Below are 27886 nucleotides of genomic sequence, written 5' to 3' on the forward strand. Positions count from 1 at the left end.
TAACCACTGCTGCAGCTGACCTGAAATGGAGAGATGGTAACATATTACATTTTTTTTCAGTATCTCCATCATTTGCTTCGGTTCAAAGGAGTCCCTGCCCTTTTTAATAAAGATACAAACTTGTAACCCAAAGAGCAGAAACTAAAATATCAGAATTACAGTATCTGCTACCGTTTTTCTCTTATTTTTTCCTAATGCTATTGAGAGGAGATTCTCTGTTTCTTTGATTTATCATGCAAGGGGGATGACCTTTACAAATCACTTGCTTGTGTCTCTTTGATATTGGCTTACCAATTGTTTGGTTGTCTTTTTCCTTGATTCATGTCAATGAAAATGAGAGGGAGGGAAGCCAGGTCATTATTTAATAATAGATGTTTATACATGGATAATTTATTCAGACCTATCATCTCCTAGAATATATAATTAATATGCTCAACCCATTACATAAATCTGTTTGCAGTGAATTTAATGTGTCAGATCTAAAGAGATCTTTGGTCCACTCCATACTTTACAAGATGAAATCATCTCTAAAGCAGGGCTACCTATATGCTGCATATAATCTCCAGACTCCTTGACCTTGGGGTTCACAGAGCCAAATTATCAGCTTTTTCTTTTTGTCTTTTGGGGATTTTTTTTAAACCTTAAGGAATTTGGGGTTTTCTTACCTAGAAATCCCCTTCTGTAAAAACTGGGTCATATTTTTTTCAGCTCATATTTCACCTTCAAATACCCCCAAACCCCAATAAAATCCCTAAATATTAGAACATTATGGGTCTCATATGAAATAGCATTATCATTGTGTCCAGCCAGAAGCTTATTTATTTAGTATACGGCATATCATACATGGATAATCAATATATAATAACATTTTATCTAGATTAATAAAACACAATAAAACAGAAATGTTAAAAGATCTATATTCAAATACAATGTCTAGGCTATCTAACCATTGAAGCGAATTATATTTTAACCGTTGTATTGAAAAAAAATCAGATACTGATTTATGCCATCAGCTTACAACTGTTCATGATATGATCTTGTTCTGATTCAGGGTCAGCCTGTGGGTTCGGCAGTTGGGTCGGACGACTCAGAGGAGGAGGGGGGTGTTGAAGAGCTTGCTGAGGGGTTTGAAGATCTTGCTGATGAGAGCCCTCAGCCAGGTCCCTCCCACCTGGTCACGACGGAGACCCAGCTGTGTGAGCCTGACAGCGTGGATGAAGATGACCCACAGCTGGCCCTGTTCAAGGACGCCCGACGTAGGAGGCAGTCAGTCAGGAGTAAACAGAGGAAGGCAATGGGGCACCTCGGAAGGAGGCAGAGAGAAGCCACACCCTGAACTGTATAAAAGGGGAATGCGTGGGAGGGCTGGTTTGCTGAAGGCAACCGCTTGATTAGTTCCTGTTTCATAGCTCCTGTTTCATGGTTGGTGTCTTGTTTGCTCTGTTTTATGTTAATAAATGTGGCAGGCTTAATTCCAGTCTCTTGCCGTTTGTAAAGGGGTTGTCCCTGCCTTTGCTGCAGGGCCGGTAGCAGGCTGGTACAGAACAGATCTATAGTTTGATGTGGGACTCCCTAAAGGGAAGATTCGGGGCTCCATTTACTGTATACAGAGAGTCCTGGCAAATGCTGCTTTCTTCTGTGCCTTCTTAATATGCAGTGGCGTAGCGTGGGGGGTGCAGGGGGGGCCGGCCGCACCAGGTGCAACATCTGGGGGGGCGCGCTCGCACTGAGCTGCTCAGGGAGCCCCAAGGGCTGCACAGAGTTGGCTTGGCTCCGCTCTCGAGCTGCTCTTTCTTGCAAAGCGAAACGAGTCCGGCAGGTGAGATGGGCGGCCACATAAACTGAATAAAATAAATAGAAACGCCCAACTCTCCGCCCAGGCTCAGGCCAACCGCAAGCGTCCTGCAGGCGCCCCGGCAGGCTTGGCCGAGCGAAGACGGACCCGCCGGCCGGCCGGCCTAGCTTCGTGCGCATGCGTGGCTTTATTTAGCGGGGCTCACGTGCGAGCTTGAATGCAGCGGCTCTTGCAGGTCGGAGCCCCGCCCAGCCGCCCTCGAGAGGGACCCAGAAGCATCCCGCATGCGCACGACTCTTCTTGGAAAGTCTACGCCAGTGCGGGGCACGTCTTTTCGGCGGTGCCATGACGTCACTTGCCTTGCCCCGGGTGCTGACAACCCACGCTACGCCACTGTTAATATGTGTTGTACAAAGTATATACTTTGCAAGATTAGATGTTTACAGAAAGCAGTACATCTTTCCTTATTCAACTGAGTCTATCAGTGGGGTAATTTGGAAAAGAATTTTCCAGTCAATGCAGAAGCATTATGCTCAAAGGAATATCGGGGGCGGGGGGGGGGGGTTAAGTGGAATACTTTTATGCAAGTGAAGTACAATGTGAAGAAATACTGTCCTGAAACATGGCTTTCATTTCCTCCCCAGAAAACATTAGTTTTTTGAAAAAGTCTTTTGTTTATTACTTCATCCACAGGTGTTTTAGGTCTTCTTTGATCATTTACTGTAGCAGTGCAGAGGTAGGGGTGATAGTGTTGTGATTGCAGTTGTCAGTTACATGTGTTCTCATAATTCTTCTGCCTCTGCCTCTGTTTCTCAGTGAAATTAAAAAAGAACTTTTATGAGTTCCATTACAGCTAATCCTAATTTAGTGATCCTAGTTTAGCACCTAGTCATTAAATGAAGCAGTCGCTAAATGAAACCACCTCTATGTTTATGATCTTATTTCAGTTTTCTTTTGCTTTACAGACCTGCTGAGGTCATAAATTTGAGGATTCGTTGCAAAGTTAGTTTCCTCATGATGGTCATAACTGTGAGTGATAGTAAATGAGGCAGTTGCTAAACAAGAACTACAGGGAGTCATCATCTTATGACCACAATTGAGCCCAAAATGTAGGTTGCTAAGTGAGACATTTGCTAAGTGAGTTTTGCCCCATTTTACGACTTGTCTTGCCACAGTTGTTAAGTGAATCTGGCTTCCCCATTGACGTTGCTTGTCAGAAGGTCGCAAAAGGTGATCACAAGATCCCAGGACACTGCAACTGTCGTAAATATGAGTCAGTTGCCAAGCATCTGAATTTTGATCATGTGACATGGGGATGGCACAAAAGTCATAAGTACCTTTTCCCAGTGCCATTGTAACTTTGAACAGTCACTAAATGAACTTTTGTAAGTCGAGGACAACCTGTACCTGTAAAATAAAATACAGAAAGCCCAAGAAGTAGTAGGATGCTAAGGAAATAATAACGTGAAAAACAGGATACTTACACATGCCTCTTGGCTGCTTGGTAATTTGGGCAGGTAAAAGAACCACTCAGTTTAGGGGTACTGGAATCAGGAAATGCCAAGGACCCTTGATTTACACTTACAACTGGCCAGGATGAGAGTACTTCACCAACGCAGGGGAGCACCTCTCACGAAAAGTGCCCTGTGGGAAAATTTGTACTGATTACTGTCAGAGACTTGAAGAATTTAGCATGCAAACGCTGGTACAGATTGAGCTGATTCTCTGCTCCTAAAGTAAGTAGCATAATTACATTTTTTTTATTTTGTGACAAAGTTCTTGACTCAAAAATTATTTTAGTAGCATTAGTGCCTCTGAATCTGGAAATTACACCAAAGTCATTTAAATAGATTCAGGCCTCATTTTGTATAGCTCGGAGATGGAGGTTAATGGGAACTGTATGTGCTTGTAGGATTATTTCCTTGTTTACCACTCTGAATTTCTATGAGGTTTCAATGTATTCAGTAAAAGAAAAGAATAATCTAGTATTCTTCAATCTATTAAAAAAGCTGTTTCTTGAGAGCTGCATTACATACAGTTATGTAAAAAGTGAATGCGTCTAAAATTCCCTCAATATGGCAGTTTTTCTAAAAAGCATTGTTCAGCCTAATCCGAAGTTGTGAAGACATAATCATGGCTTTCTGAACTGCAATGAGAGAGTTTCTGGAAGATAGCTGAGTTGCCCATTTGCACTGTTGCATTCTTTCTATCTCTATTAAAAAGCATTTCTGAGGGCACAAAGAAAGAAGCTGGAGAGATGGAAACTATTATATGGCCAGCTATGCAATTTAAACAGTGAAATTTTGAACTGGGAAGTTTCTGATTCGTAGCTTCTTCACTATATTTCTTCTTACAAGATTTCAAAATGCAGTCAGGTAAAGTTGTATTGAGAAAAAAATAATGCAGGAATTATTGCTGAACTGAGCCTTGTGAATACTGGCTGTAAGATTCTAAGGAAATTAAAAATACTGTTAGAAATTTTAAAATTTCTCCTCCTGTACAATAGCACTAAGACTTATATACCACTTCTTAGTTCTTTACAGCCCTCTCTAAGCAGTTTACAGAGACAGCATATTGGCCCCAACAATCTGGGCCCTCATTTTATCAATCTCGGAAGGATGGAAGCACTGGTGGGATTCAGCCGGTTCGCACCACTTCTGCAAAACATGGTAGCTAATTTTTTGTTGCCCAGGCTCAGAATGGACTTCTGGAAGTGGCGTCCACACAGAGAACCGGTTGTTCACATATTTGAATCCTACCACTGGAGTGAATGCTGAGTCCACCTTGAGCAGGTGAGGTTCAAACTCCTGGTAGTGGACAGAGTTAGCCTGCAATACTGCATTCTAACTACTGCGCCACCACAGTTCTAAAAATAGTAGAAATAGCAGCTTTGCTGTGTTTTGTCAAGCAACACAGAATCATAGGAAGGATTAAATGGTATATATTGGCTCCATGGATACATATTAGTTTTGGTTTTGGCCTGGTTGGACAAAAATTTAAATAAGGTTGCTTTTGACTTTTGCAGAATGTAATGCATTTTAAGTGTAAAAATATAAAACATCATTTTGTGACTTCCATGTTGTGCCCTATTTAACTAGAGTATAGCATCTTTAGGAATTTTGTTCCCATTAGTGAGTTGTTAAATTTGCCAATGCCCCTGAGGAAATGTGTGCATGTGTGTGTGGGTATATACATTTACATATACAACATAGAAATAATGGCATGATTTATCTCCACTCAGTTGCACTGCCTAAAAAAATGGTGGAAAATTTTCAAAGGCCATTTGGCTCAGCTGTAAAACTGTAAGTCAAAATTAACTGCCATATAGCTTTGCTTTATAGTTACAGTATGTAATGGCTAAATGCTGTGGCTCCAAGATTTTAGTAAACACTAGTTATCTATCAGTTATTTAAAATGTCTAATGATATAGTTTGTATACCATTACAATCAATCATTTTTTTACAATTTACTTTCTGATTAGGCTTTTCAATGTTCTATGTCTCTCCCCAGCACCCCATCAACCAATCTTTCATTGGCCACCAATATTACTGAAAGACAAAATTATATCCTGGGATGACATCCAAGTATTTGACTAAATTGCCTGGATTAGACTCTCGCATGTGCAATTCAATTCATTTGTATAAAGATAACTATTTATTGTAGATCACATTGTTTCAATGCCACAAATCATTGTGTTGTATTTTCTATAATTAATGTTATAGTCATGTAAACTACTAACATGATGAATACCATGAAAAATGCATGATAAAGAACAATATTGTTTGCTAGCAAAGTTAATACAGTGCAAGAACAGAAAAAAACTTGTGTTCAGTTACTGTGGAGAAGAGAGAAAATGCCAAAAAGCTGGATGGAAAATGTCACCATTACCAAAACAATTTAACACTTAGAATTGTGCACATCCATATGACTTTAGAATTCAAACAGTCAAGCACCTGCTACATAACATCCTGGACTTAACAATTGTTAATAAGAAAAACAAAAAGCCTGGATAGTGGATGTTGGAGATAGCAAGAGAAGAGAAAGAAATGAAGAAAATCACAAAATATAAAAACCTGCAAATAGAAAGAGAACAACAAAAGAAAGCAAAGGTACTACCAATAATGATGGTTGCTTTGTGTGCAATTCCAAAACATCTGGAGTATCGCTTGAATACCTTCAGTCATTTGCAAAAGGCAGCTTTATTTAGAACAACTTATGTCCTGTAATGATATCTTTAACACCATCAAACAAAAACATCTTCCAATCCCAGATCTTTGGGAAAGACTAGATAGATGGGTAAGGTAAAGGTAAAGGTTCCCCCGCACATGCGTGCTAGTTGTTTCCAACTCTAGGGGCTGGTGCTCATCTCCGTTTCAAAGCAGAAGAGCCAGCGCTTGTCCGAGGACGTCTCTGTGGTCATGTGGCCGGCATGACTAGACGCCAAAGGCACACGGAACTCGTGTTACCTTCCCACTGTAGTGGTTCCTATTTTTCTACTTGCAATTTTACGTGCTTTCGAACTGCTTGGTTGGCAGAAGCTGGGACGAGTAACAGCCGCTCACTCTGTTACGCAGCACTCGGGATTTGACCCGCCAAACTGCCGACCTTCTGATCGACAAGCTCAGCGTCCTAACCCACTGAGCCACCGCGTCCCTCTTTTTAACATAGACCATAGTCTATGTTAATTAGGAGAAGAAACAGACACAATGACATGCAATTGGCACAGAAATAGATTAGTTCAGAGAAAGTGGCATTTGTAGTCTTTTCCCTTTACCGTATAAAGCAGAAAAGCAATGGGCCAATCCCTGGCCTGGTGCTCATACACATCTTGTCAAAAGACTTCACTCTTTCCCTTCAGGCAGAACTTAAAAGTAAAGGCAGCCTAGAGCCCATATATAGAATACTGAGTACTCCAGTGAGCTGCCTGCTGAGTTTGCAGAAAGTGAAGTGTTCCACAAATACAAAGTTAGGACTTGTGATTACTACATTAAAGAAGCTGAGAGATGAAAAAGTGAATGACGTCCCAAACAATGTTAGCCTTGCCACATCAAAAGAGTTCTGATTGGCATAAAGTTCAGTGAGGTGATCAGTCTTATTGCTTATCACTTCTGTCAACGTCAAAGACCTTGCCATGCTATTTGGCCCCTGGCCCTGAGTTTTCTGTATATGAAATAGTAATTGCAAAATTGTATATTGACTGCTAAGTATACAAGCAGAAGCAACAGAAAAGCCATAAAGGTCCAACATACTTCAAAATGAATTGATTTGTTCTTTCAAAGCAAGTCCATGCTTTGTTTCATAAATCTGTTTGATGAAGGTAATTCAATTAAAATGTTGTCAAACTAAATGGTTCAAAACTTCAGTTTAGATGTTTACAGGGCCCTGTTTGCAGAGTGTGTAAAACACAAATTACCATGAAAACTAAGTTACTAATTTTATGACCAAAGCTAACAAGACAACTAAATAAACTTATTCTTAAGAAGGGTTAAATCAAAACAGGCTAGAAATGGAGTTGGGGGGAGGAAATCAGAGACTCCATTGTATGAAAAGTTTTAGGCCTGATTCTCAGGCTGGGTTCAAAGATAAACCTTAGAGCAGAGTATCAAGCAAGCAGTCTGAAGCCCATGAGCTAAGAATTTGGCAAACTCACCTTAGCTCAGAAGAACAACATATTCATCATATTCCAAAGGAATAATAATAATTAGAAAAACACTGAGAAAGACCCAGGGGGCAAGTACTGTATACATTCAGGCCAGATAAAGTATGCTGTTCTGTATTGAAGCTCTTCTCATAAGTCTTTGTTCTGTACATTTTCATGAGTTCCTTCTTATCTCTCTCCCTCTCTCTCTCTCTCTCTCTCTCTCTCTCTCTCTCTCTCTCTCTCTCTCTCTCTCTCTCTCTCTCTCTCTCTCCACACACACACACACATGATTGATTGATTGGTTGGTTGGTTGGTTGGTTGGTTGGTTGATTTAACTCCGTTCAGCATTTAAGGTGGCTTACGAGTGTTAAAAAAGGTACAAAATATAAAGTGAAACAATGCTGTTTAAAATTGATAAAATCAAATATTGAAAAAAATAGGCACACATTGTTTTCCTTATCAATGGTCCTTCTTTTTGGTTGTTGATTTTAGTTTTTGTTTCATGCAGTCTATTAATTACAGTAGACAATGCAAGGGCGTTGATTGCTTTGTTGGACTTGGAAGGTAAGGAGCAATAAAGCTAAGTATTATCAGCATACTCATGACATCCACCTCCAAGGTTCTGGATGACTTCCTCCAGTGGTTTATATAGATGTTAAAAAGCTCAAAAAAATGGCCAAGATTTTGAACTGTAGCCTATAAAGTTGCACCACATAGGAACTTAGACATCTTTTTCAAATATTTTACATACACAATATTGCTGCTTGTATTACAACATTCTTTTCATTTGCTACCATGCTACCATGTTTTATGTGTTAAATAGGTGCTTTTCAAAAAAAAATGTGATGTTGTAAATTGATACACAGATCATCCACAAAGTGTTGCCCTGAAGCTCAAAAATTTGGTTTCTTATATTGCATTTATGTTCATATAAACCTCAATGCATCTTTGAATAGAGATCAAAAAGAGCATTGGAATGTACATCAATTTAGAATGCTGACAGGCATAGTTACTGTATGTACTCCAATACACATTCTATTTGATTCCTCTTCATCTTTGTCTCCATCTTCTGCCCTGGTTTGTACAGAATTTCACATATTCAGCTAGTTTCCCCCATTTTCCAGGAAATAAGTCTGTCTCAATGGAACAAATATATTGATTTTAGAAATCATGCAGTGATATATCACAAAATAGAAGGATACATAACTTATTGCCTCTGAAGAAAACTGTTGTTAAAATGTGCCAGTTTGTTCAATTAATAAAATTGATGCCCCACAATGTTATTGGAAATTTTCTGTAACAATAAACAAACATTTACAATAAGCCCTTTACACCTTTGTCTTTTAAACAGTAAGGGATAATAAATAGACTCAGGTAACCCATGTGTCACATTTTCTTTATGCCCCACTATTTTGCCAACTATTGGTGGTAAAATGAGAAAAGTCATTGAAAAGTATTGCTGAGATTTTCATTTCAGTTTCAGAAATTGAAAGTGGCTTCAGGTATGATGGGCAGTTGGCAAATCAGAAAAATAATAGCATTTCCATAACGTGTTTTCAGAGATTCATGCTTCCAAAGCTTGTAAAAAAGTTTACCTGAATGAAACTGCTATGAGGTTGCCTTATTTTTAAAATGGTTTGCAACTGATGTTCCTTGCTGGGGCTTTGTGTCTAATCAAAAGGTTGACCATACGCCAAAAAACCCACTCTTTTTATGGCTACCAGCAGAATTGCCTGGCAATGAAGACAAGCAGATTCAAAATCTACATTAGTAGATTTCTTAGAAAGATTTTGAACTAGTCTACATTATTTATTTTATTTATATTTAAATTTATATACCGCCCTATTCCCGTAGGACTCAGGGCGGTTTACAGGGAAAATTAAAAGTTAAAATACATCATATACAATTAAAAATGATTAAAACTAAGATTAAATTAATCCCTGAACTTAACTAAAACCCCATTAATTAAAAATTAAAACCCCTCAGTCTGGGCCAGACAACTCAAAAAAACAAGTTTTCAAGTCCCTACGAAATGAGCGAAGGTCGGGGGCGGTCCTAAGCTCCTTGGGAAGCTGGTTCCAAAGGGCCGGCGCGCTCACAGAGAACGCCCTTCCCCTGGGGATAACCCGCCGGCATTCCTTAACCGGCGGTACCCTAAGAAGGCCCTCCCTGTGGGAGCGCACAGGACGATGGGAAGTTGATGCCAGCAGAAGGTGTTCCCTTAGACTATATCACTTGTATTTCCTATATAGCTTTATTTCAAGGATGAAAAGCCCAGGGGATTCTGACCCTAATAAAAAAAATGAGATAAATTTAGTCTGGCAAGACTTTTCCTTGATAAATCCATGCTGCCTTGTGTATTATTGCATTTTGTGCTCAAGTACTTATAGATCAGTTTCTTTGTTTCAATTTCATTCTTTCCATGTTCTAACACTGGTTTTGGTCCCTGGGTCCTTATTTTTCATTTTGAAGAAAGGGACATTCTTTCCTTCCATTCATTTGGCACTTCAACTGTTCTCTAAGATTTTTCAAAAATAATATATAACAGTTTGCCCAGGCCCTTGGCAAAATGTTTCAGGATCCTGGGATATAAGTCATATGGCCCAGGGGATTTTAAATCAATTAAATATTTATCTGAACATATTTTTTATCAGTCTCAGGCTTCAGTTGTACCTCTGCATCTTTCCTTCACAGTTCCCTTGTGAGACATGTATCTCCTTTTCAGAGAAGAGTGAACCAAAATAGGAATTCAAGTTCTCTTTCTCTGTTGTCTGTTAGCACTTTGCTACCTTCTTCATGCAGTTGTGTACTGGTTCTGAAGCCTTTTATAGTTTCCTTCAAATTGTTCATCAACCTCAGTTCATTCTGAGCTTAATTTTCGTAGTGGTATGGCTTTTTATCTCTTCTATGTGCCCTTTTTATTTTCATATCTTCTAATCGTTTTATATAGCAACAGCAATAGCTTATTTTCTTTATTGAGCTCTTAGCAACCATAATGATACGTGGGAATAACCTTGGGGAATACAAGTAAGAGCCACAGCCTAGACAATGGAATCTGAGCCAGAAGGAAGAACAAGGTGAAGAAAGACGCAGAAAGGAATCTCCCTAGTTTTCAGAAGAGTAAAGGTAAGGGAGGAGAGAGGTACTTTCAGATGTTACTTTCTGTATTAGATATCAATTAGCAAGGTTCTGCTACTGTAACCTTACAGAAAAGATAATATTAGTATTCATGGTTGATATTTCTTTTCTGGACTACCTTGAGGGCTGACAACTATCCTTTTATTATCTCTTCTTTTGAGACATACAACCCATTTTGATTTTTCCCCATTAACTCCTTCTGCCTTGGAATTACAAGTATCATTCCACTGTGCTTATTACATTTCTCAAATACAGATTCAATATTAAAATCATTTGACTGCACTAAATGTTAACTTCCCTTTAAACCAAGAACTTCAGCATTAGACATTTTCCCCTGATATTCTTGATTTTCTCTGACCTGAATTTTTGAGAATTATTTCAAAAATTCAACTTAACCTCCTTGTTTCTTTTGTTTCTTTTTTTGTTTCTTTTGTTTCTTTCCGCCCTGTGCGTTCCCACAGAGAGGGCCTCCTCAGGGTGCCTCCGGTCAGGGAATGCCGACTGGCGGCACCCAGGGGGAGAGCCTTCTCTGTGGGTGCCCCGGCTTTGTGGAACCAACTGCCGGTGGAGCTCCGGACGGCATCGGACCTCCGAACTTTCCGTCGTGGTCTGAAGACCCATTTGTTTGAATTGGCCGGTCTGGCCTGATGGGGGAGCTGGGTTTTAAATTGTCATTTTAGATTGCATTATTGTTTTTTAATTGGGCACTGATTTAATCTTTGTTTTAACTTTTGTATAGTACTGTATTTTTATTTATATGCCCTGTGAACCGCCCCGAGTCCCCAGGGAGAAGGGCGGTATATAAATTAAATAAAACGTAAACGTAAAACGTTTTTCTTTTGATAAAACTGTATTCTTCAATTGCTTTTTAATTTATCAAATCGTCCCATCAGATCTCTGTCATGTTTCTTAAATCATATTTGCCTTCTAGTAATTGTTGATTTCCATTAGCATTAATAGCTAGGTAACAACGGCACAAATTTTATGACCCAATGTTCTGAGTTTTTATTAAGTTTAATAAGTCCATATAATTACTCCCACTTCCTTCTACTCCCACTTTCTTTTACTAAACACTTTGATGCCTCCTTAAGGTTGTTTCAACTGCCATATAGTTAATTTGAAAGTCTTTCTGATTAAGCTCATCAGGTTCAGCCAAGCTCTTCTTAACCCAATACGTCACATATTGTGCCAATAGCCCATCTAGCCATGATCCCATAAACCTTTATTCTGCTAACACCATCTCCATAACTACTAATTCACTGTCAGGACCCCCCTTTTTTGTACTCTTCTATGAACTGGAAGGGTGGGTGAGAGCACCAACTGAGCCCTGATGTTCTTGAGCTGTTCTTTGAGGTATTATTTATTCCACAAAGATTAGATAACCTGGGGTCCCTGTACTTTCTAGAGCAAGGATGTCAAACTGCCAGCCCACGGGCCAGATGCGTCACAACGAAACTGCCCCCACTACCATTGCCGGCAATGGGAAAAAAGCTCTGATACATCGCACCGTGTCATGTGATGTCACGAGTTTGACATGTCTCTTCTAGAGTATGCATTTAATTCTCTTCTAAATAAATAAATACAAATAAAATATTAAGGTTAATTCAGGGAAAGTCACTAGTCAAGTCAGTATTGTCAACTGTAGCTAAACAGTATGACAGCAGAGATAAAAATGACTGTTCAACATAACTGATTGGCACAACATTACCATATACTTAGTTAAGAGCAGAACCTTGCTTTAATCTTCATTTCTTCATGTTTTTCATCTGGATAGTGAGCTGCTCTGGAAAAGGTCACTAAATATTCCTCTGATGAAAAATTACTATTCCTTTGAGGCACTGCATATCCAGGAGGATTGGCTTTCAGAGCTAATTTGCTGTAGCCAAGGATGAATGAAAAGATTGTTCTAATCTTGTAACATAGGACTGCATATAATTTCATCTGAAGTATAGCTCTTGATGGGTTCAGAAATGCAAGCTTGTCTTGTCAAGCTTTCATATCAGCTGTCACAACATTATGCGTATAGCAGGAGCAAAACTCAATTGGCCTCAAAGGGCCAGTGCTTGTATAATTGGAAGAATGATGTCAGACCTTTGATGATAGTATGAAGGAACATAGAAAAATAAAGCTATCCTTGTGCCAATGGGAACTGAGACATTTAATTTAGAACTTAGTCAATTTCAGTTAAAGGGCTTTATTAATGCTAAAGTAGCAGACACAATATTTAGTTGCAAAAGCCCATTTGAATCTAATTTGACATGTAGATATAAATATTTACAAGAAGCTTTCCAATTTTAAGATTTAGAATCAGCCCTTAAAAACAAATTTGTTGGTAGATACTGTATATGTGAAAGTTTTTTATGTTGCAGTAAACTGTAAAGAGGTTATTAGATCATTAATAACTGAGGTAAAACCATCTTTGCCAAATTGTTTCAAATAATTTTTAAATTCCTATTTTACTAACATAACTTCCTTTATCCATCAAAAATTTTGCTAAATGAGCTAGACCACAGATTCATTGTGACATACACGACCAAATCCATTGTGCAGCATTTGACTAGATCCTTTGAGATACTGGTGTCAGGTTCAAAAAACTAAGATAGATATGCTAAATTATTTCAATTTCCTTTATTGTTTGTCACCTATAGACAGAATTTTTGCCAAACTAGAGCAAACTACTTGCATCATTAAAGATACAGCCTGAGAACTTCTGGGGAGGAGCTACTTCGACACTTTTCCTCCCAACCAACTGTCTAAAACTTTACTGTCTCTTGCTCTGCTCTGTTCCTTTCTCTTGGGAACCCAGACTACATTCCATGACATCTGGATAGCCTGAAGGGATATTGCTGATTGAGGAGCTATTGGCATGTTGCCCTGATCATGAAACAATGGGAAATGCAACTAAAAATAGGTTTGGTCTGAGCTACCAAGTTTCCCTCCCTCCATTGGAAATTATTTCAGAGCAAATGAGTATAGCTTATGACAAGCATAAAGAAAGAGGTTTACTGCAGTAAAGAAGAGAATCAGACGATCTTCTATTCAGGTAACAATCTTATTATAAGGTAAAGGTAAAGGTTCCCCCGCACATGCGTGCTAGTCATTTCCAACTCTAGGGGCCGGTGCTCATCTCCGTTTCAAAGCCAAAGAGCCAGCGCTTGTCCGAGGACATCTGAACGCTGTTACCTTCCCACCGTAGTGGTCTCTATTTTTCTACTTGCATTTTTTATGTGCTTTCGAACTGCTAGGTTGGCAGAAGCTGGGACGAGTAACAGGCGCTCACTGTTACGCGGCACTTGGGATTCGACCCGCCAAACTGCCGACCTTCTGATCGACAAGCTCAGTGTCCTAACCCACTGAGCCACCGCATCCCTAATCTTATTATAGGACTAAATAAATAAATACACAATTTATCTGGTCTTGAAAATTAAAGCTCATTAAAAGCAATCAACTGTAAATTATCGATATAGACAGACAGATCCAATCTGTTTCAATATTCATTCCTGCTCCTTTTTCTGCTCTTCACAGTTACTTATCAGAACACACATTGTCTTCTCAGAGAAGATTAATGTAAAATAGGAGTTGAGTGATTTCATACTTTTCTTTACCACTTGTAAACATTTTTTGCTGCTTCATGTTTGATATATTTATATTTCTATCTTGTTTTTTTCTAGTTTGGATATATCCAAAGAACAAGGGACGCAGTGGCTCAGTGGGTTAGGATGCTGAGCTTGTCGATCACAAGGTCGGCAGTTTGGCGGGTCGAATCTCGAGTGCCGCGTAACAAAGTGAGCGCCTGTTACTCGTCCCAGCTTCTGCCAACCTAGCAGTTCGAAAGAATGTAAAAGTGCAAGTAGAAAAATAGGGACCACTATGGTGGGAAGGTAACAGTGTTCCGTGTGCCTTTGGTGTCTAGTCATGCCGGCCACATGACCACAGAGACGTCCTCGAACAAGTGCTGGCTCTTCGGCTTTGAAACAGAGATGAGTCTGTTTCTGTCGGCCCCTAGAGTCAGAAACGACTAGCACACATGTGTGGGGGAACCTTTACTTTTACCTTTATATCCAAAGAAGCATTTTTGTTATTCTTAGCATTCTTTGTGCATCCCAACTAATTCTGACTTTTAGCTTTTCCATAAAATTCAGACATCCTGTACGCACTGTGCTATGGTGATAAATCAACTCCCAGGAGTTATCCAGTTCATGGCCAATTATCCCTTTCTGCCAATCTGTGTGAAAACAATCCTGCCAACCGCATCTACAAACACATCACCTTGGAGATCAAAGAGGGAAGGTCAGGAGCCTGGAAACAACGCAAAGACTCTTTTAGATCCATCTTTCTGAAAATCCTTACTTTTCTTGCAAGAGAAGGTTTGAAAAACATCAGTTATATTTGACTTCTTATTAATCAGGAGTGTAGACATAATTGAAGGATTGGAAGTAATAAGAATACTGAGGGAAAGTGATTATTCAGCCTGAAAATCTTGATGTTAAAAGAGTATAAAGCTGAATATAGCCAAACACATACCGTATTTTCCGGCGTATAAGACAATTTTTTAACCCATGAAAATCATCTCAAAAGTTGGGGGGTCGTCTTATACGCCCAGTCGTCTTATACGCCGGAAAATCAGCGAGTCCAGGAAGGCACACCCTCCCCTCTCACTGTGGAGGAAGCAGGGCAGGCTGGCGTCTGGTGGGAGCCGGCAGGGCAGTCCTGCACATGCGCGCGCTCCCCAGCTGTTAAGGAGCACTCCTTAGCAGCTGGGGAGTGCGCACATGCGCAGGACTGCCCTGCCGGCTCCCGCCCGACACTCTTCGCTCTTGAGGCAGCATCGCTCCCCGGCTCGTAAGGAGTCCTTGGGGATGCTGCCTCAAGAGGGAAGAGCATCCGGTCCTGCCGGCTCCCGCCTGACGCTCTTCCCTCTTGAGGCAGCATCGCTCCCCGGCTCCTAAGGAGTCCTCGGGGATGCTGCCTCAAGAGAGAAGAGCGTCGGGGAAGAGCGTCAGGTCCTGCCGGCTCTCGCCTGACGCTCTTCCCTCTTGAGGCAGCATCGCTCCTCGGCTCCTAAGGAGTCCTCGGGGATGCTGCCTCAAGAGGGAAGAGCGTCGGGCGGGAGCCGGCAGGGCAGTCCTGCACATGCGCGCACTCCCCGGCTGCTAAGGAGTGCTCCTTAACAGCTGGGGAGCGCACGCATGCGCAGGACTGCCCTGCCGGCCCCCACCAGACGCCAGCCTGCCCTGCTTCCTCCACAGTGAGAGGGGAGGGCGTGCCTTCCCGGGCTCGCTGATTTTCTGGTGTATAAGACGAAAAATCTTGAAAATCATCTCAAAAGTTGGGGGGTCGTCTTATACGCCCAGTCGTCTTATACGCCAGAAAATACGGTATACTGGATTTTGAAAAAGCAGATCTTAACAAAGCAATAATGAAATAGGACTGTTTTGTGGCAGGAGAAGACAGGGCATGTATCAATCAAATAATTAAAAAGGGCTCAGAGTAAGTGTGAGTTTCTTTAAAAAGGAGATAAGAAAAGCTCAGTTGTAAACAATTCTAATAGGCTTAGATTTTTTTTCTAGTAAAAAATAGAATAGCTGAAAAAGCCAATGAGGCTCCAAAAAAGCCTAGCAATTGTCTGAAATCAGTAAGACTCCTTATAACCTCTTTCTATTAATGAGATCAGTAAATTCTACAACAAATTAACATTTTGCATAAGCTCTTATGCAAGAATAGTACCGTATGTAGAAAAGTATTCAGAAAAGAAAAAGAGAGAGAGAAAAATGCCATTCATTGAGCATTGTGCATGCTGTTGGAAGAGGTTTTTCATTCACTGAGTAACATTAAGGGAGTCTGGAATCTCCAGGGAATCCCAGCCACAGCCTTGCAATATGGACTGTAATTCTGCACAAACCCATTCTGGTGCACTGTAAACGGATGCTGTGGGATTATCAAGATTTAGGGCATCATGATTTATTGCCAGTTCCAGGACTGAAAGGAAATGTGGCATAATATTTTTGAAAGATAAACATGATTTTGATTTATTCAGTAAAAGTTTGTCTGTTTTTTGTGTGTGTTCATGTGTGCCTTTGAGTCATCCCGATGACTGCCTGGAGAAATCCCTGCAGGTTTTTTTTGACAAGATTTCAGAAGTGGTTTGCTATTGCCTCCTCCCTAGGGATGAGAGAGAGTGACTGGCCCAAAGTCATCCAGCTGGCTTTGTGCCTTAGGTAAGTCTAGAACAGCGGTAGGCAACCTTGGCTCTTTTATGACTCATGGACTTCAACTCTGGAAGTTGAAGTCTATGAGTCATAAAAGAGCCGAGGTTGCCTACCCCTGGTCTAGAACTTACGGTCTCCCAGTTTCTTTGATGCTATAATCTTAACTCTCTTTTACCAAAACTCATTTTAACTACTATGCCCAACAGGCTCTTCAGTATAATACATTTGGACAATTTTAAAAAAGGAACTGTTGGAGTATATTTATATTGTTTATCAGCACATGTTGAAATTCACTTAGTGCATAATTTGGTGAATATCCATGGACACTACTATTTATCTAAAATTCTAAGAAAAGGGTAGGAAAATAGCTAGGAAAGTTCCTGTCTACTTTCTCTTAAAGTCTATTGGATTTATGGCTGAGTGGAAAGCTTATTGATGTAGCCATTCTACTAATTGCCCAGAAAATGCCCTTCCCTATGCTCAGGGTTGTCACTATAACCATTTTCTTAAATAGGAAATACTGTACATATTCTCAGTACATTTTGAATGGTTGCCATTCTTTTGAATTGCAGTTGAATTTTATTTACATAACTAGGCTTATGACTCAGATCTTTTGTTAGTCTTGTAGATTTAATCTGTCTTATTAGTGAATGAATAGAATAGAGCTGGAAGGGACCTTGGATGTCTTCTAGTCCAGCCCCCTGCTCAAGCAAGAGAAACTATACCATCTCAGACAGGTGATTGTCTAGTCTCTTCTTTAAAATCTCCAGTGATGGAACACCCACAATTTCTGGAGACAAGCTGTTCCACTGGTTGATTGTCCTCACTATCAGGAAGTTTCTCCTTAATTCCAGGTTGCTTCTCTTTTTGATCAGTTTCTAACCATTGTTTTTCGTCCTTCCCTCTGGTGCTCTGGTGAACAATGTGACCCCCTCTTCCTTGTGGCAGCTCCTCAAATACTGCTATCACGTCTCCCCTATTCTTTTCTTTAGACTAGCCCAGGGGTAGGCAACCTTGGCTCTTTTATGACTCATGGACTTCCAGAATTCCTAAGCCAGCTATGCTGGCTCAGGAATTCTGGGAGTTGAAGTCCTTAAGTCATAAAAGAGCCAAGGTTGCCTACCCCTGGACTAGCCAAACTCAAGTCCCACAGGTGTTCTTCGTATGTTTTAGTCTCCAGGCCTTTGATCATCTTAGTAGCTCTTCTCTGAATTTTTTCCCAAACTCTCAACATCTTTTTTCTGACATGGTGACCAAAATTGGCTGCAGTATTCCATGTGTGGTCTTACTAGGGTTTTATAAAGCAGTACTAATATTTTGTGTGATCTTGATTCTATGCCTCTGTCTGTAACCCAACTCCTGATGAAGCATCTATTGTAGTTAAAGAAGAAAACACTTTCTCCCACAGCTGATATGACACTGAATAGTATCTAAGTGGCTTAGAATGAGTGAGAACTGCCGTTCTTGCATTTAATGAATTACAGTATTCTTACTTTTTTAAAAGTTATGCTTAAAGCAAAACAATTCAGATCCAGTTTAAACTATTTTAAACCAGCCGCTTATCCAAAATAAAAGTGTCTTATTAAAGCATTTTGTATGTATAAAATGAGTCATAGAGCCTGGCCCTGAGTCTACCCTAAATCAGATAGTGAGACTGCATAATTTCACATGGATTAGTCTATACAGGTCTTCCAATGAAGGCAACAGGGAAAATTTGTGCAACAGTTTTTCTCCTCCCCACACATACTATCATGCCTGCAAACATACTTGCAAGATGAGAAGGAGCACATTTGCCTTAATAAATGGTTCACAATGAATACTGTAAATGTTGACGTCGTCACAGGTTCATATCTTTTGACTTGACTATTAAGTTAGGAAACATCATGACATTTCTTGATTTCATATTCTAAGATGCTTCTACAAAGGACCATTCCATTTCCATATAACTGGAATAGCTGAAACAGCAAAAGACAATTAATACCACTCTTCCCTTTATTTGGAGATTGCACTGACCTTTAATGTTTGCATAAAGTGTACCATGTCTGAGCCTTCCAATAGACAAGGGTTAATTGTTCTCCTTGTCCATAGATACATTTAAAAATGTGTTCCATTAAAGTGATAGGTGCTGAAATGGCTTTACAATTGATCATCATTTGCAGCAGGTATCATCTGTCACAGAGTCAAACAATGATGAATGATGCAAGCCCCCATCTAAATGGTGAACCAGCACAAAGTAAAGAATGTTTTCCAATTGTAGCGAAGAAGGAGAGCTGATCAAAACTCTGAGCTCTTTTCACCTTCCCCAAATTGTCTGGGAGCAGGACTCGGTGATCAAACCCCAGATCTATAGGGGATTTGTAAAGGGTGGTCCTCGTTATAGATAAGCCAGCCCTCTATGAATTTCCAGACTTAAATCTTTATTGATTTAAGCCAGGTATATCTTTGATTCTTCTAATTGTGAAAATTTAAATACAGAGGAACAAAGAGGTTTCAGACCAGCCTCAGGAATTATGGGAAGAATGCTGAAATTCTGTTCTGAATCAACTTACACAGTCTTGAAAGAGCTCATTAGGAATAAACAAGTTGTGGTGTTTATTTTGTAGATGCAATTAGTTTTTTTGTCAGAAGCATGGCAGGACAAGCAGACCATATCTCTCCATATGCTAAGATGTCAGGGCAATTAGTAACACATTTAATTTGGCACATTTATTTATTTATTTTGTTCGCTTGTTTATGGGGTTATTTTTTTCATTCTCCTCAAGTCAGCAACCCTATGAGGTGTGTTCAGCTAAGAGAGAGACTGACCCAAGTTGTTCATTATTCCCACAATTCTCACATATCTTGAGAAAAAGAAATTTTCTTTTTCCTCACGGGATAAGCAAATCTGTGGAACATGCTTTGCCTGGATGCTGTGTTCTTGGACATTCCTTAATTATGAAGTGGCTGAGAGGTTTGTATCAGCTTGTTTCTTTCATTTCTCTAGGAATTGGCAGCCTTTCTGATTTCTCAGACTTCTGTTCTGAGAAATTCTAGTGAAAGATGGTAGAGAAATGGAGACATAGATAGATAAATTATAGATAATAGAAGATGATAGATAGATAGATAGATAGATAGATAGATAGATAGATAGATAGATAGATGCATACATACATACATATATACAAGATAGATAGATAGATAGATAGATAGATAGATAGATAGATAGATAGGAGATAGATTAGATAGGTAGAAAATAGATGATAGATAGATAGATAGATAGATAGATAGATAGATAGATAGATGATAGATAGATAGATAGATAGATAGATAGATAGATAGATAGATAGATCCAAGAATTAAAAAAAGAATAACTCCGTCTGGTAATGGTAGCAGCTACTGACTTTTAAAAAATAGGTGATCAGCCATTGAAGTTTCAGAGTATTATGAATAACAGTAATAATTGTCAAAAACATATATAGCACCATTCTACTGAAAAAAAATACCATAGAAAGAAATTCCAAATCAATTTTCAAACATAAAATAAGGGAAAAAGCAGAAGCCTTTTACACTGGAAAGAAAAAAAGAACTGCAAGGTACATTTTATCTTCATACCAAGTATGAGGTGTTTTTGTATGTGAACCCTTAATGCACTTTTCCTTAATATATGTATTTTATTGTGTGCAATGACTCAATGTGCCTATGCGTACAATCTCATGGGAGAGCTGCTTTTAAAGTAGCCATTCAAGAATTGAAAAAGACAACTGCTTTAATCATTTTGTCACTTTGTCCTACATCCACCATAGACCTGTTTGAGCGATGTGCACAGTCCTAGTGTGTACGCTTACCAATTTATGCACAGCTTGGTAGCTGTGAATTGGGTTGCTTATGCTCAGAATAAATTGCCCATCCATTTCTAGTTTCCTACTCTTCTTTTTTTGCTAATGATATCTGCTTTGCAAGATAATTCCTTGATTTGTATTTCAAAATCTTTTCTCCCTTTTACAAAATGGATATTATTGCAATCCTTTCCCATCCCTGCTCAGTCTTGCTGTGAGAATAAAGGAAATCTGCATTTTAAATCAATTTTTCTATAATAGCTGAACATTCTATTGAGGATTATGAGTGCCACAGATCTATGTTAGTTTGACCAATGATGAAATAGGAATTTCAGAGTGTTTGAAAACTTCTGAGGAAACCTTGTGATAATTTCAATTCTCCAAAGGGAATTGACATCAGTAGTAAAAGCTGGCATTTTTATCAGGAGGATGGAGTACTATTATTTTTGAATTTATTACAAGAATATTGCCTTGGGAAGACATACTGACCTTGGGAAACCAGCATGCATGCTTCTGATATTTATATTTTCAGACAAATAGTAATTCTTGTTAGGTTCTGGAGAGCTTTTTATTTTCTGAAGCAGAAAGCTTAAATTGTAGCAGATGCCTTTCACCTTAAGGCCACCTCATTCTTATCAGTTCTGGGTTTTTTCTTCGTCTTAGCAACCCAAAGGTATTTGGAGGAAGCTGTCACCGAAAATGTATTCATATTGAAGATATTTCATTTTGCTATGACATGTTACTGATGCAAAGTGTGTTTTACCTAAAATGAGGAAGAACAGACAACTCAGTCATCTTATGACTATCTTCTCAGCACTTAATATGCCTACATGTGTGATCTTATTTTATACTGGAAGTAGAAAATTGTGTTGAGACTATTTCTCTGAGTATTTTTTTTTACTGCTGTTGCAACTGAAATTGGTTTACACACTATTGGCAATGCTTTCCTATATTCATCCCTTTCACTCTCACACCTTCTGAGGAAACCCCTACCAAGGCAGTTTTGGAACTGTGGGCTGGCAGTTGAGCCACGGAAGCAAATCACACGCCTTCTTTCTCCTTCTGATTCTGGCTTTGCCCACTCCTCCTCCAGCCAAAATTCTATGGCACTTTGTCACCATCCTCCCCAGTTATTCTGGTTGCAGTTTTAAATCATACTTTTCCTTTTCCACAAAATAACTAAGACAGCAGCTATCTCCCATGTTTTCAGTTTTCCTACTGGTTAACTGATCCATAGGAATGTGGACCATCAACAGTAGGTCATTTTGTTATTTTTTGCTTTCCAAGGTTACCTAAACATTTGTCTACATAGAATATAAATCTAATCAGCCACATAGACTTTTTACTCATGAATTTCAACTTCTTAGATATTGAAAAAATAAATGTTCATTTATATATTACAATTATTTATATCCCTGCTTTTAGCAGAAAATTTCAAAATGCATTTCCTGAAAGCCTGTTTGCTTTTCTTTTGATATTATTTATTTTTATTTATTTTATTTTAATTCCATTTATATCCCGCCCTTCTCTGAAGACTCAGGGCGGCTTACAAGCTTAGCAGTAATATTAGAAAGCATGCACAACTAACATGAGTATAGACGTATAAATTCTTTATGATGATGGTGTTGTCTGTTATGTCATGTCTCTTGATGATTCTGTGGGCCATATCTCGCCATGTCTTCTGATCTTACACTGCTTCTTTGAGGTGTTCTGTGCTCTGGTGGATGTCAGCTTTTATGGTCTCCAGCCACCATGTTTCCCCCCCTCTCCAGGCATTGTTTCCTTTTACCACTAACTCTTCAAAGCATAATTGCTTTCTCCAGGAATTCCACACATGACATGGCCCAAATAAGTGACATGCAGCTTTCTGATTTTGCCTTCCAGTGACACGTCTATTGTTATGCACTCCAATATTTAAATATCTATGCATATATATTACTGTCTGTAGGAAATGAAAAATAATTTGACTTTTCCTACATTTTGGTTTTGTAGCAAAAAGTTGTACATTGCAGATGTACATTCAATATTTACATCACACTTAATGTGAACTGATTGTGCAAAAACATATTAAAATGAGACATTCAAAATGACCATAAAAATCACAGCTGAGTATTTCTCTCTATAGAGTATATCCCTCTATTGCAGGGGTGTCAAACTGCCAGCTCGTGGGCCAGATGCATCATGTGGAAGCCGCGCCTACCCCATTGCCAGCAATGGCAAAATTGTCCTGATACATTGTGTGATGTCACATGACGTCGTGAGTTTGACATGTCTGCTCTATTGTCATCTGAAAGAGAAAGCAGGCTGATTAAAACCAAAACCTTTCTGGAAATGGATGTACAGAAGATGCTGAGGATGTAATTTGCAGCAAATAATTTACTACATAAGTCTTGATCTCTTCCCCCCCCCCCTGCTTTCAGATTTGCCCACAACAATATCTGGTATCCACAAATATATTGGTTAAAATTGCCAACTATATTTGTCAGAATGTTTATGGTGTTTCTCAGCCTGGCCAAAAATAATTTGTTATATGTATTTGGTGTGCTAAAATAGGAATGAGATCTTTGGCCTTTGGTTCACAGTGGTGTTATAAATCATGTAGGTTGCTTTCCTATTTTCAGAATAATGTTCATACTTACAAGCAAGAACAGAAATGCACAGTCTAAAATGGGAATTTAAACAGGATCAGTAAGAAGTTAATATGGTAAATATAGAGTAAAAAAGATGCACCTGGAAATCCGCTAGCTTTAATGGGTTCATTATTAATAACTTCACATTTGCATTAATTTAGCAATGCACAATTTAACTAGTTTAGAATTACTCTGCTTTATGAATGTACAACAATGATCACTAAAACCAGCTGCAGAAACAGAGATCTGGAAAATATTGTAGACTAAGACACCCCCCTCCCCCAGACTGAGATACTAATTAGCATACATCTTTATCATATCATTTATTTCTCTAACAGGGGACTGTGTTACTTTTACATACAAACTGAGAGTTTTCCAATATAACAACAGAGTTGCCAATTAACCAATAAAAGACATTGATTGGGTTGCATTTGTTCAGTGTTCAAAAAATGTAGGCCAAAAACTTGGCTTGAACAATGGCTTATTGGAGAACTGAAAAGCCTTGTTATTTTGCACTTCTGCCTCTCTAAATAGTATAATGGCACAGACATTTGGAGGAAGCTCAAGGGCTGGGTTTGCTCAGGCGGCAGTTCATCTGGCACCTCACTGGTCATTGTCAGTCTTATCATCAGAGTCCAAGCTGGTGGTGGCAATAGTTGTAGTCTGTATTTGGTTGTATCCTGCCTGGGATTCCAATATAAATTTATTTATTAATCATATTTATGTAGCTCACTGCACCAAAAGCAACTCTGGGCAATGTACAACAATTGGATAAAAACCATAGATATAAAAGATATAAATATATACATAAATAAATATATACCGTATATCTCTGGTTCCCTGAGAGCCCCAGGCCAGATAACATAATCGGGTCTTGAGAGACTTGAAATGTCAAAAAGGACGGAGAACTTGGCTGACCTCTAGTATCAGAAATAATTATTGGCCTGTACTAATGATACTGCTAATCTAATTTCAGAGGGAAGAGACCATCTTGGATTTTTAAAATCTATGCCTTTTATTGACTTTTTTAAACATTAGGCAGGATGGGGTTCTCACTCAAATACATTTGTCCAAACACTATGTTAAACATTTTTTTTCCTAGTTTGAGAAGGAAAGCTGGCAGGAAATTTTGGAAAAATGATTGACAAATGCCTTTCGCTCTGTTTATACCTAGCAAAATTCAGAACTGAGAATGTTGTACAGTCTTGTCGCAAATCAGTGGAATTCAGTTTGCAGACCCTGGGCTGTAATATCTATATTGTAGATACTGTATATATACTATATATTCCTTTTCATATCCATTTCTTTGTCCTGTTCATGAAGAGGCTCCCATTATAACCTTTATTAAATACTGTTTCAGTTATAAGATATTACTATTACCTTATTATTTAGTAGTTGTAGGTCTGGAGAATGCTGAATTATGAAAACACAATGATTTTATAAATAGTCTTTTGTGAATTATGAATTTGAGGGTCAGAAATAATACAACTAAAGCAAAGAAAGATTTTTTTAAGTTGTTGAAAAGTTCAGAGTATTGGTGTGTAAGGGTCAAGAGCAAATTATCCAAGCAAAAAATTTGTTCTGTCATGGGACAGAAGAATACAGTATTGTGGCTAAATCTGATGGCTGAAGTCTGTTAAAGTGGCATTCATGTATTATCTTAAATGAATGCTTCAGTAAGATTCAGGTATAAAAATGGAATATCCTTTGTGCAAGAACAAATGCAAACTTTTCTATTTGAGCTGTCTAATGAAATAACATTTTTATTCCAGCAAACCTTGTATAATTTGGGTTGCAGGTGCTCGTTGTCATTCAAGTTAATTATTTTATTGCATTAAAAATATAAATAATACACTATAGAATCCAATAGTATTTATGCAACAAAAACTGGAAATTGTTAACACTGTGTAGTCCTAGTTTTGATACAAAGCTGGGATACAAATAAAACAAACCAATTATTCAATGTTTCTGGACATCATGCCGGCAAAAGGCCATAGAAAAAGGAAACCATTTTGACCAATATCTTTAAAAGAATTCCTTGCCCCACAGTAAAATAGATCTGGAGGGTAAGGTCTCTAGGGACTTTCTATTACCAATGAATCAAAACTAATACATTGGCATTGGGAAGGGGAAAATCTATCCAACACCTCTCCAGTAAGTTCTAGCTACTGAACCAGCTGTGATGGAATTAAAAAAGGTAAAGGTAAAGGTTCCCCCGCACGTGCGTGCTAGTCGTTTACGACTCTAGGGGCCGGTGCTCATCTCCATTTCAAAGCCGAAGAGACAGCGCTGGTCCGAGGACGTCTCCGTGGTCATGTGGCCGGCATGACTAGATGCCAAAGGCGCACGGAACGCTGTTACCTTCCCACCGTAGTGGTCCCTATTTTTCTACTTGTATTTTTACGTGCTTTCGAACTGCTAGGTTGGCAGACCCCTTCATGGATTACTGCCTTGTCGTGGCAAAGGGGCTTGTGTAATTCAATGAAGCTATGAGCTATGCCGTGCAGGGCCACCCAAAACGGAAAGGTCATAGCAGAGAGTTCTGACAAAACGTGATCCACTGGAGAAGGAAATGGCAAACCACTCCAGTATCTTTGCCATGAAAACCCTATGGACAGTACCAAAAGGCAAAACGATATGACGCTGGAAGATGAGCCCCTCAGGTCGGAAGGCGTCCAATATGCTACTGGGGAAGAGCAGAGGGCTAGTACTAGTAGCGCCAGAAAGAATGAAGTGACTGGGCCAAAGCCGAAAGGACGCTCAGCTGTGGATATGTCTGGTGGTGAAAGGAAAGTCCGATGCTGTAAAGATTTTTTCTCCATAGGAACCTGGAATTTAAGGTCCATGAATCAAGGAAAGCTGGACGTGGTCAAACAAGAGATGACAAGACTAAACATCGACATCTTAGGTATCAGCGAACTAAAATGGACAGGAATGGGTGAATTTAATTCAGATGACCATCAGGTATACTACTGCGGGCAAGAATCCCTCAGAAGAAATGGAGTAGCCTTCATAGTCAATAAAAAAGTAGGAAAAGCAATACTGGGATACAACCCTCAAAATGACAGAATGATCTCAGTTCGAATCCAAGGCAAACCATTCAATATCACAGTAGTCCAAGTCTATGCCCCAACCACCAGTGCTGAAGAGGATGAAATTGACCGGTTCTATGAAGCCCTACAGCACCTTATAGAACTAACACCCAAAAATGATGTCCTTATCATCATGGGAGATTGGAATGCTAAAGTAGGAAGCCAAAAGATAACTGGAATAACAGGCAAGTTTGGCCTTGGAGTACAAAATGAAGCAGGGCACAGGCTGATAGAATTTTGTCAAGAGAATACGATGGTCATAGCAAACACTCTTTTCCAACAACCCAAGAGACGGCTTTACACATGGACATCACCAGACGGTCAACACAGAAATCAGATTGACTATATGCTCTGCAGCCAAAGATGGAGAAGCTCTATACAGTCAGTAAAAACAAGACCAGGAGCTGTCTGTGGCTCAGACATGAGCTTCTCGTTGCAAAGTTTAGGCTTAAACTGAAGAAAGTAGGGAAAAGCACTAGGCCACTCAGGTATGAATTAAATCATATCCCCATTGAATATACAGTAGAGATGACAAATAGATTTAACGAATTAGATCTGATAGACAGAGTGCCTGAAGAACTATGGACAGAGGTTCGCAACATTGTACAACAGGTAGCAACCAAAACCATCCCAAAGAAAAAGAAATGCAAGAAAGCAAAATGGCTGTCTGAGGAAGCTTTGCAAATAGCTGAGGAAAGGAGGGAAACGAAAGGCAAGGGAGAAAAAGAAAGATATGCCCAATTAAATGCAGAATTCCAAAGAATAGCTAGAAGAGATAAGAATGCCTTCTTAAATGAACAGTGCAAAGAAATAGAAGAAAACAATAGAATAGGGAGGACCAGAGATCTTTTCAAGAAAATTGGAGAGATGAAGGGAACGTTTCATGCAAAAATGGGCATGATAAAGGACCAAAATGGCAGGGACCTAACAGAGGCAGAAGAGATTAAGAAGAGGTGGCAAAATTACACAGAAGAACTATACAAGAATGAGCTTAGTGTCCCTGATAATCACAATGAGGTGGTCACTGACCTCGAGCCAGACATCCTAGAATGTGAAATGAAGTGGGCCTTAGAAAAGCTGAGCAACAACAAAGCTAGTGGAGGTGACAGTATTCCAGCTGAGCTATTCAAAATCTTAAAAGACGATGCAGTAAAAGTGCTACACTCAATTTGCCAGCAAATTTGGAAAACTCAACAGTGGCCACAGGATTGGAAAAGATCAGTTTACATTCCAATTCCAAAGAAAGGCAGTGCCAAAGAATGTTCAAACTATCGCACCATTGCACTCATTTCTCATGCTAGTAAAGTTATGCTTAAAATTCTACAAGCTAGACTCCAGCAGTATGTGGATCGAGAACTACCAGAAGTACAGGCAGGATTTCGAAGAGGCAGAGGAACTAGAGATCAAATTGCTAACATACGCTGGATCATGGAGAAAGCTAGAGAGTTCCAGAAAAACATCTACTTCTGCTTCATTGACTATGCTAAAGCCTTTGATTTTGTGGATCATAACAAACTCTGGCAAGTCCTTAAAGAGATGGGCATACCAGACCATCTTATTTGTCTC

This window comes from Vipera ursinii (genome assembly GCF_947247035.1).
Source record: "Vipera ursinii genome assembly, chromosome: 3".
In the NCBI taxonomy this organism is placed as follows: Eukaryota; Metazoa; Chordata; class Lepidosauria; order Squamata; family Viperidae; genus Vipera; species Vipera ursinii.